Below are 10,790 nucleotides of genomic sequence, written 5' to 3' on the forward strand. Positions count from 1 at the left end.
TGACTGTAATCGTCCCTAAATAGTTACCATATGCTACAAGGTGTGGGTTGACTGTAATAAGTCCCTAAAATAGTTACCATTATGCTACAAGGGGTGGGTTGGACTGTAATAGTCCCTAAATAGTTCCATATGCTACAAGGAGTGGTTGGACTGTAATAGTCCCCTAAATAGTTACCATTATGCTAACAGGTGTGGGTTGGACTGTAATAAGTCCCTAAAAATAGTTACATTATGGCAAACAAGGTGTGGGTTGGACGTAATTAGGTCCTAAATAGTTACCATTATAATACAATGTGTAGGTTGGACTGTAATAGGCTCTAAATGTACCTTATGCTACCAAGGTGTGGGTTGGACTGTAATAGTCCCTAAATAGTCTACCATTATGCCTACAAAGGTGGGGTTGGACTGTAATAGTCCCTAAATAGTTACCATTATGCTACAAGGTGTGGGTTGGACTGTAATAGTCCCTAAAGTAACAATTTATGCTACAAGGGGTGGTTGGCTTAATAGGCCCTAAATAGTTACCATAGCTAACAAGGTTGTGGTTGCTGTAATAGGGCCCTAAATAGTTACCATTATGCTACAAGGTGTGGGTTGGACTGATAATAGTCCTAAAATAGTTACCATTAGGCTACAAGGTGTGGGTGGACTTGTAATAGTCCCTAAATAGTTACCATTTATGCTACAAGGTGTGGGTTGGGACTGTATAGTCCCTAAATAAGTTTACATTATGCTACCAAGGGTGGGTTGGACGTAATACTCCCTAAAGTAGTATACCATTATGCAACAAGGTGTGGTTTGACTGTTAATAGTCCCTAATAGTTACCATTATGCTACAAAGTGTAGTTGGACTGTCAATAGGCTCTAAATAGTTACCATATGCCACAAGTGTGGTGGCTGTAATAGTCCCTAAATAGTTTACCATTATGCTACAAGTGTGGGTGGACTGTAATAGTCCCTAAAATAGTTACATTATGCTACAGTGTTGGGTTGGACTGAATATCCCTAAAATAGTTACCATTATGCCACAAGGTGTGGGTTGGACTGTAATCAGTCCCTAATAGTTACCATTATGCCAACAAGGTTGGTGGACTTAATAGTCCCTAAAAGTTACATTATCTATAAGGTGTGGTTGGGACTGTAATAGTCCCGTAAAAGTTACCAATATGCTACAAAGGTGTGGTTGGACGGAATAGTCCCTTAAATAGTTACCATTTACTGCCACAAGGTGTGGGTATGGACTGTAATAGTCCCTTAATAGTTACCATTATAGCCACAACGGGTGGGTTGACTGTATATCCCTAAATAGTTACCATTATGCTATAAGGTGTGGGTTTGGACTGTAATAGTCCCTAAAACTACCAATATGCTACGAAGTGTGGTTGGATGAATAGTCCCGTATAATGATTACCATTATTGTACCAAGGTGGCGGGTTGGACTGTAATAGGCCCTAAATAGTTACCATTATGCTACAAGGTGTGGGTGGGACTGTAATTAGGCCCCAAATAGTTACCATTTATGCTACAAGGTGTGGGTATGGACTGTAATGGCCCTAAATAGTTACCTTATGCTACAAGTGTGGGGTTGGAACTGTAATAGTCCATAAATAGTTACCATTATACTTACAAGGTGGGTTGGACTGTAATTAGTCCCTAAATAGTTACCATTATGCTACAAGGTGTGTGGTGGACGTAATAGCCCTAAATAGTTCCATTATTGCTAACAAGGTGGTGGGTTGACGTAATAGTTCCCTAAATAGTTACCATTATGCTACAAGGTGTTGGGTTGCGACTGTAATCAGTCCCTTAAATATTACCATTATGCCACAAGTGTGGTTGGACTGTAATAGTCCCTAAATAGTTACCATTATGCCACAAGGTGTGGGTTGGACTGTATAGTCCCTAAATAGTTACCATTATGCCATAAGGTGTGGGTTGCGACTGTAATACGCCCCAAAATAGTTTACCATTATGCTACAAGGTGTGGGTTGGACTTTAATAGTCCCTAAATAGTTACCATTTGGCTACAGGTGTGGGTTGGACTGTAATAGTCCCAATATTACCATTATGCTACAAGGTGTGGTTGGACTGTAATAGTCCCTAATTAGTTTACCATTATGCATATAAGGTGTGATTTGGTTGGACTGTAATAGTCCTAAATAGTTACCCATTTATGCTACAAGGTGTGGGTTGGACTGTTATAGTCCCTAAATAGTTACCATGTATGCTACAGGTTGTAGGTTGGACTGTAATAGGCTCTAAATTAGTTACCATTATGCTCACTAAGTGTGCGGTTGGACTGTAATAGTCCCAATAGTTACCATTTATGCTTGTCAAGGTGTGGGTTGACTGTATACCCCCTAATTAGTTACCATTCATGCTATAAGGGTGTGGGTTGGACTTGGGTACACGGGGGGGATATTTTGGGGGTACAGCCGGGATAATTCTAGGTACAGCAGGGGGATATTTGGCATCACAATAGGGAGGATAATCTGGGGTAGAGCAGAGGAGATATTCTGGGACCCCAGCCAGACGGGGATAGTCTGGTACCCCCCCCCCCCCCCCCAGCAGGGAGGTATCTAGGGGTTTATTATCTCTATATATTTTTTATTTATAATTTAAAAAATTAAACCACTAATCTTTATTTATTAGTGGGCTAATCATCATGTTTGTATTTTTTATGTGGTAATTATTTTCTCTATATTGTTTTATAACTTTCCATGTAAATTTATATTTGACCACAGGAGGGATACTGGTACAGCAGGTAGGATATTATGGGGTCACAGCAGGAAGATATTCTGGGTACAGCAAGGAGGATATTCTGGGTACAGCCAGGGAGGATATTCGTGGGGTACAGCCAGGGAGATATTCTGGGGTACGCAGGGGATTCTGGGGGTACAGCAGGGAGATATTCTGGGGTACAGCAGGGATATTCTGGGTACAGCAGGAGGGATATTCTGGGGTACAGCAGGGGGGATATTCTGGGGTACAGCGGGGGGATATTCTGGGACAGCAGGGAGGATATTCTGGGTACAGCATGGTATATCTGGGGTACCAGCAAGGAGGATATTCTGGGGGTAAGCAGGGAAGATATTTCTGGGTACAGCAGGGAGGATATTCTGGGTACGCAGGGGCGTATTCTGGGGTACGCAGGAGATATTCTGGGTACAGCAAGGAGGGATTTCTGGGTACAGCAGGAGATATCTGGGATACAGCAGGAGGATATTCTGGGTACGCAGGAGAATATTCTGGGTACAGACACACCAACCCCCCCCACCAGCCCCCCCCCCAAGGCAATTGCTGAGACACACCACCAGACCCAGCAGGGAGGATATTCTGGGGACAGCAGGGAGGAATTATTCTGGGTAAAGCAAGAGGATATTCTGGAGGTACAGCAGGGGCGGATATCTGGGTACAGCGGGGGGATATTCTGGGGGTACAGCAGGAGGAGTTCTGATGCATGAATTGGGACAGCAGGGGATATTCTGGGTTACAGCAGGAGAGATATTCTGGGGTACAGCAGGGGAGATATTCTGGGTACAGCAGGGGATATTCTTTGGGTACAGCCGGAGGATATTCTGGGTACACAGGAGATATCGGTCCGGGGATATTCTGGGTACAGCAGGAGATATTCTGGGTACAGCAAGGATGATATTCTGGGTCGCAGGGGGATATTCTGGGGTTACGCAAGGAGGATATTTGGGGTACAGCAGGGAGGATATTATTCTGGGGTACAGCAGGGGGGGTATTCTGGGGTACAGCAGGGGGGGTATTCTGGGGTACAGCAGGGAAGATAATGTGCACCTTCAAGATTTCCAGTTCTTAACCATGCAAGACTATCCCGCCGCCCCCTCACCCTTCCCTCCCTCACCCCGACATCTCCGCATGCTGTCAGCTGCCTGCCTGTACAGCTGGAGTCACAGGTGACAACCGAATCAGAATCCCGTAGACCCACAGAATGAGGACAGGAAAGGTAAACTACCCAACAACAGATCCATGAAGTGACTGAAATAACCTTTTCTGAAGGGCCCTGTCTGGTCAGATTGTCCTGGTCTGGATAGAAACATTTTGATAGAGATTCAATCCATGTGACCGTAACACCATATTATAAATCACCTTTACAGTGAATTGTGTTGGTTCCATTTTGTTTGAACGCTCCAAATAGGGCTCTCATGATGACATCATGACCAAAGTAGCATGTGTCTAGCTATGTGATTAAAGTGCACTATAAGAGTACACTAGGTCTACATACTAACCTCCTGATGACGTCCTGGTTGAGCGTTTGATGGATCTGGTTGGTTCTAGTTTCATAAGGATCATAATGATTAGAGACCAGAGGAGATGAATTAGAGTTGATTCATGATGTTAATGTCAGCATGCGGTGATGACAGTGGTTCCATGGGGTTAGACTAGTACTGTAGAGAGGAGATACACCATGGGAGAAGAGACAACAGGTAGCACCATCACTGAGGAGCTGTGCTTTATGTTATTATTTGAGTTACAGAGGGGGGAAATACATTTCTTCATGACGGGAGTCCTTCTGTCTGGGAGCGCCGTCTGCAATATAAGAACCACTGCAGGGAAAGATGGGCAACAACAACATATACTGTATGAGGTGTCTTTGTCATGGTAACATACAAGATATGGAAGGAAGCAGAGGCCAAAGAAGGAAACACTGAGATATATAGTATAACTTAAGCTTTATGTAGAGATACTACACATACGTAAAGACACATACAGTACCAGTCAAAAGTTTGGACACACCTACTCGTTCAAGGGTTTTTCTTTATTTTTACAATTTTCTTCATTGTAAAATAATAGAGAAGACATCAAAACTATGAAATAACACATATGGAATCATGTAGTAACCAAAAAAGTGTTAAATAAATCTAAATATATTTTAGATTTTAGATTCTTCAAAGTAGCCAACCTTTGCGTTGATGACAGCTTTGCAAACTCTTGGCATTCTCTTCACCTGGAATGCTTTTCCAACAGTCTTGAAGAAGTTCCCACATGACTCTGTGGTCCAACTCATCCCAAACCATCTCAATTGGGTTGAGGTTGAGTGATTATGGAGGCCAGGTCATCTGATGCAGCACTCCATCACTCTCCTTTTTGGTCAAATAGCCCTTACACAGTTGGGTCATTGTCCTGTTGAAAAACAAATGATAGTCCCACTAAGCCCAAACCAGATGGGATGGCATATCGCTGCAGAAACTTTCAAAGATCTTGACATTTTCCAGATTGACTGACCTTTATGTCTTAAAGTAATGATGGACTGTCGTTTCTCTTTGCTTATTTGAGCTGTTCTTGCCATAATATGGACTTGGTCTTTTACCAAATAGGGCTATCTTCTGTATACCACCCCTACRTTGTCACAACACAACTGATTGGCTCAAACGCATTAAGAAGTAAAGAAATTCCAGGCCACACCTGTAAATTGAAATGCATTCCAGGTGACTACCTCATGAAGCTGGTTGAGAGAATGCCAAGTGTGTGCAAAGATGTCATCAAGGCAAAGGGTGGCAACATTGAAGAATCTCAAATATATTTATTTATTTAACACTTTTTTGGTTACGACATGATTCCATATGTGTGATTTCATAGTTTTGATGTCTTCACTATTATTTTACGATATAGAAAATAGTAAAAATAAAGAAACCCTGGAATGAGAAGGTGCGTCCAAACTTTTGACTGGTACTGTACATATGTATGACATATTAAGTAGTACATTGACAACACACTAGACTGTTAACTCCAGAGGGTATGGCAGACCATAACATTACAGAAGAGAACAACACCCACCGTTTGGGACTTCTTCTTCTTCTTCTTTATTGCTCTGAAGAAGCCCTGCTTCTCCTTTTCTTTGGTCGGCTCTGATTGGTTCATCACCACCATCTCTGGGCGCATCCTATTGATGGAGAGAACACAATACAGCTGGAAGGACTCTAATGAAGGAACAGTCCAAGCTGTTACTGTAACTGGACAGGGAAAGGGACTCTAATGAAGGGACAGTCCAAGCTGTAATGTAACTGGACAGACTTGAGGACTAATGAAGGAACAGTCCAAGCTGTACTGTAACTGGACAGAAAGGAGGACTATAATGAAGGGACAGTCCAGCTGTACTGTAACTGGACAGAAAGGAGACTATAATGAAGGGACAGCCCAGCTGTAATGTAACAGGACGGACAGGAGGACTCTAATGAAGGAACAGTCCAAGCTGTACTGTAACAGGACGGACAGCAGGACTCTAAGAAGGAACAGTCCAAGCTGTACTGTAACAGGACGGACAGGAGGACTCTAATGAAGGAACAGTCCAAGCTGTACTGTAACAGGACGCACAGGAGGACTCTAATGAAGGAACAGTCCAAGCTGTACTGTACTGTAACAGGATGGACAGGAGGACTCTAATGAGGAACAGTCCAAGCTGTACTGTACTGTTACAGGACGGACAGGAGGACTCTAATGAAGGACAGTCCCAGCTGTAATGTAACAGGACGGACAGGAGGACTCTAATGAAGAACAGTCCAAGCTGTACTGTAACAGGACGGACAGGAGGACTCTAATGAAGGGACAGTCCCAGCTGTAATGTAACAGGACGGACAGGAGGACTCTAATGAAGGGACAGTCCCAGCTGTAATGTTACAGGACGACAGGAGGACTCTAATGAAGGGACAGTCCAAGCTGTACTGTAACTGACGGGACAGGAGGACTCTAATGAAGGAACAGTCCAAGCTGTACTTACTGTAACAGGACGGACAGGAGACTCTAATGAAGGACAGTCCAAGCTGTACTGTAACAGGACGACAGGAGGACTCTAATGAAGGAACAGTCCAAGCTGTACTGTAACTGGACGGACAGGAACTCTAATGAAGGAACAGTCAAGCTGTACTGTAACTGGACAGAAAGGAGGACTCTAATGAAGGGACAGTCCAAGCTGTAATGTAACAGGACGGACAGGAGGACTCTAATGAAGGAACAGTCCAAGCTGTACTGTACTGTAACAGGACGGACAGAGGACTCTAATGAAGGAACAGTCCAAGCTGTACTGTAACTGGACGAAAGGAGGACTCTAATGAAGGGACAGTCCAAGCTGTACTATAACGGACAGAAGGAGGACTATAATGAAGGGACAGTCCAGCTGTACTGTACAGGACGGACAGGAGGACTCTAATGAAGGAACAGTCAAGCTGTACTGTAACTGGACAGAAAGGAGGACTCTAATGAAGGAACAGTCCAAGCTGTACTGTACTGTAACTGGACGGACAGGAGGACTCTTAATGAAGGAACAGTCCAAGCTGTAATGTAACTGTACAGACTGAGGACTCTAATGAAGGACAGTCCAAGCTGTAATGTAACTGGACAGACTTGAGGATAATGAAGGAACAGTCCAAGCTGTAATGTAACTGGACAGACTTGAGGACTAATGAAGGAACAGTTCAAGCTGTAATGTAACTTACAGACTGAGGACTCTAATGAAGGAACAGTCCAAGCTGTAATGTAACTGTACAGACTTGAGGACTCTAATGAAGGAACAGTCCAAGCTGTAATGTAACTGTACAGACTTGAGGACTCTAATGAAGGAACAGTCCAAGCTGTAATGTAACTGTACAGACTTGAGGACTAATGAAGGAACAGTCCAAGCTGTACTGTAACTGGATGGAAAGGAGGACTATAATGAAGGGACAGTCCCAGCTGTAATGTAACAGGACGGACAGGAGGACTCTAATGGAAGGGACAGTCCAAGCTGTACTATAACTGGACAGAAAGGAGGACTCTAATGAAGGGACAGTCCAAAGTGTACTTTAACTGGACAGAAGGAGGACTCTAATGAAGGAACAGTCCCAAGCTGTACTGTAACAGGACGACAGGAGGACTCTAATGAAGGAACAGTCGAAGCTGTACTGTAACAGGACGGAACAGGAGGACTCTAATGAAGGAACAGTCCAAGCTGTACTGTACTGTACAGGACGGACAGGAGGACTCTAATGAAGGGACAGTCCAAGCTGTACTGTAACTGGACAGAAAGGAGGACTCTAATGAAGGAACAGTCCAAGCTGTAATGTAACTGTACCGACTTGAGACTCTAATGAAGGAACAGTCCAAGCTGTAATGTAACTGGACAGACTTGAGGACTAATGAAGGAACAGTCCAAGCTGTAATGTAACTGGACAGACTTGAGGACTAATGAAGGAACAGTCCAAGCTGTAATGTAACTGGACAGACTTGAGGACTCTAATGAAGGAACAGTCCAAGCTGTAATGTAACAGGACGGAGAAGAGGACTCTAATGAAGGAACAGTCCAAGCTGTAATGTACGTAACTGGACGGACAGAAAGACTCTAATGAAGGACAGTCCAAGCTGGACTGTAACTGAACAACAAGTGCTCAGTATATGTGGGAACTTCTTCAAGACTGTTGGAAAAGCATTCCAGTGAAGCTGGTTAGAGAAATGCCAAGAGTTTGCAACGCTGTCATCAAGGCAAAGGTTGGCTGTTTGCGCTGTAACTGAATGGACAGCAGGACTCTAACGAAGGAACAGTCCAAGCTGTACTGTAACAGGACGGACAGGAGGACTCTAATGAAGGAACAGTCCAAGCTGTACTGTAACAGGAACGGACAGGAGGACTCTAATGAAGGAACAGTCCAAGCTGTACTGTAACAGGACGCACAGAGGATTCTAATGAAGGAACAGTCCAAGCTGTACTGTAACAGAAGACATGGAGGACTCTAATGAAGGAACAGTCCAAGCTGTACTGTAACAGGACGGACAGCAGGACTCTAACGAAGGAACAGTCCAAGCTGTACTGTACAGGACGGACAGGAGGACTCTAATGAAGGAACAGTCCAAGCTGTACTGTAACTGGACGACAGGAGGACTCTAATGAAGGAACAGTCCAGCTGTACTGTAACAGGACGCACAGGAGGACTCTAATGAAGGAACAGTCCAAGCTGTACTGTAACAGGACGGAGAGGAGGACTCTAATGAAGGAACAGTCCAAGCTGTACTGTAACAGGACGGACAGGAGGACTCTAATGAAGGAACAGTCCAAGCTGTACTGTAACAGGATGGACAAGAGGGACTCTAATGAAGGAACAGTCCAAGCTGTACTGTACTGTAACTGACAGACAGGAGGACTCTAATGAAGGAAAAGTCCAAGCTGTACTGTAACAGGACGGACAGGAGGACTCTAATGAAGGAACAGTCCAAGCTGTACTGTAACAGGACAGACAGCAGGACTCTAACGAAGGAACAGTCCAAGCTGTACTGTAACAGGACAGACAGGAGGACTCTAATGAAGGAACAGTCCAAGCTGTACTGTAACAGGACGCACAGGAGGATTCTAATGAAGGAACAGTCCAAGCAGTACTGTAACAGGACGGACAGGAGGACTCTAACGAAGGAACAGTCCAAGCTGTACTGTAACAGGACGGACAGGAGGACTCTAATGAAGGAACAGTCCAAGCTGTACTGTAACTGGACAGACAGGAGGACTCTAATGAAGGAACAGTCCAGCTGTACTGTAACAGGACGCACAGGAGGACTCTAATGAAGGAACAGTCCAAGACTGTACTGTAACAGGACGGAAGGAGGACTCTAATGAAGAACAGTCCAAGCTGTACTGTAACAGACGCACAGGAGGACTCTAATGAAGGAACAGTCCAAGCTGTATGTAACTGTACAGTCTTAGGACTCTAATGAAGGAACAGTCCCAGCTGTACTGTACAGATGGACAAGAGGACTCTAATGAAGGAACAGTCCAAGCTGTACTGTAACTGTAAAGACTTGAGGACTAATGAAGGAACAGTCCAAGCTGTACTGTAACAGGACGCACAGGAGGACTCTAATGAAGGAACAGTCCAAGCTGTAATGTAACTGTACAGACTTGAGGACTAATGAAGGAACAGTCCAAGCTGTCTTGTAACTGGACAGAAAGGAGGACTATAATTGAAGGACAGTCCAAAGTGTACTGTAACTGGACAGAAAGGAGGACTCTAATGAAGGAACAGTCCCAGCTGTACTGTAACAGGACGCACAGGAGGATTCTAATGAAGGAACAGTAGTCCAGCTGTACTGTACTGTAAAGGACGGACAGGAGGACTCTAATGAGGAACAGTCCAAGCTGTACTGTAACGGACGAAAGGAGGACTCTAATGAAGGACAGTCCAAGCTGTACTTAACTGGACAGACAGGAGGACTCTAATGAAGGAACAGTCCAAGCTGTACTGTAACAGGACGACAGGAGGACTCTAATGAAGGGAACAGTCCAAGCTGTACTGTAACTGGACGACAGGAGGACTCTAATGAAGGAACAGTCCAAGCTGTACTGTATGTAACTGGACGGACAGGAGGACTCTAATGAAGGAACAGTCCAAGCTGTATGTAACTGTAGCAGACTTGAGGATTCTAAATGAAGGAACAGTCCAAGCTGTAATGTAACTGAAAGACTTGAGGACTAATGAAGGAACAGTCCAAGCTGTACTGTAACTGGACGAAAGGAGGACTATAATGAAGGACAGTCCAAGCTGTAATGTAACAGGACGGACAGGAGGACTCTAATGAAGGACAGTCCAAGCTGTACTGAACATGGACAGAAAGGAGGACTCTAATGAAGGGACAGTCAAAGTGTCTGTAACTGGACAGAAGGAGGACTCTAATGAAGGAACAGTCCAGCTGTACTGTAACAGGCGGCAGGAGGACTCTAATGAAGGAACAGTCCAAGCTGTACTGTAACTGGACAGAAAGGAGGACTCTATAAGGAAAGTCCAGCTGTAATGTACAGGAACGGA

The 10,790-nt window shown here is 44.4% G+C and overlaps 1 pseudogene; it reads right to left on the minus strand.

Annotated features, from left to right (window-relative positions):
- Positions 1 to 2,780: 2,780 nt before the first annotated feature.
- Positions 2,781 to 10,790, minus strand: part of LOC112074879 (cyclin-dependent kinase-like 5) — a 68,499-nt pseudogene continuing 60,489 nt past the window's right edge.

This window comes from Salvelinus sp. IW2-2015, unplaced genomic scaffold, assembly GCF_002910315.2.
Source record: "Salvelinus sp. IW2-2015 unplaced genomic scaffold, ASM291031v2 Un_scaffold2862, whole genome shotgun sequence".
In the NCBI taxonomy this organism is placed as follows: Eukaryota; Metazoa; Chordata; class Actinopteri; order Salmoniformes; family Salmonidae; genus Salvelinus; species Salvelinus sp. IW2-2015.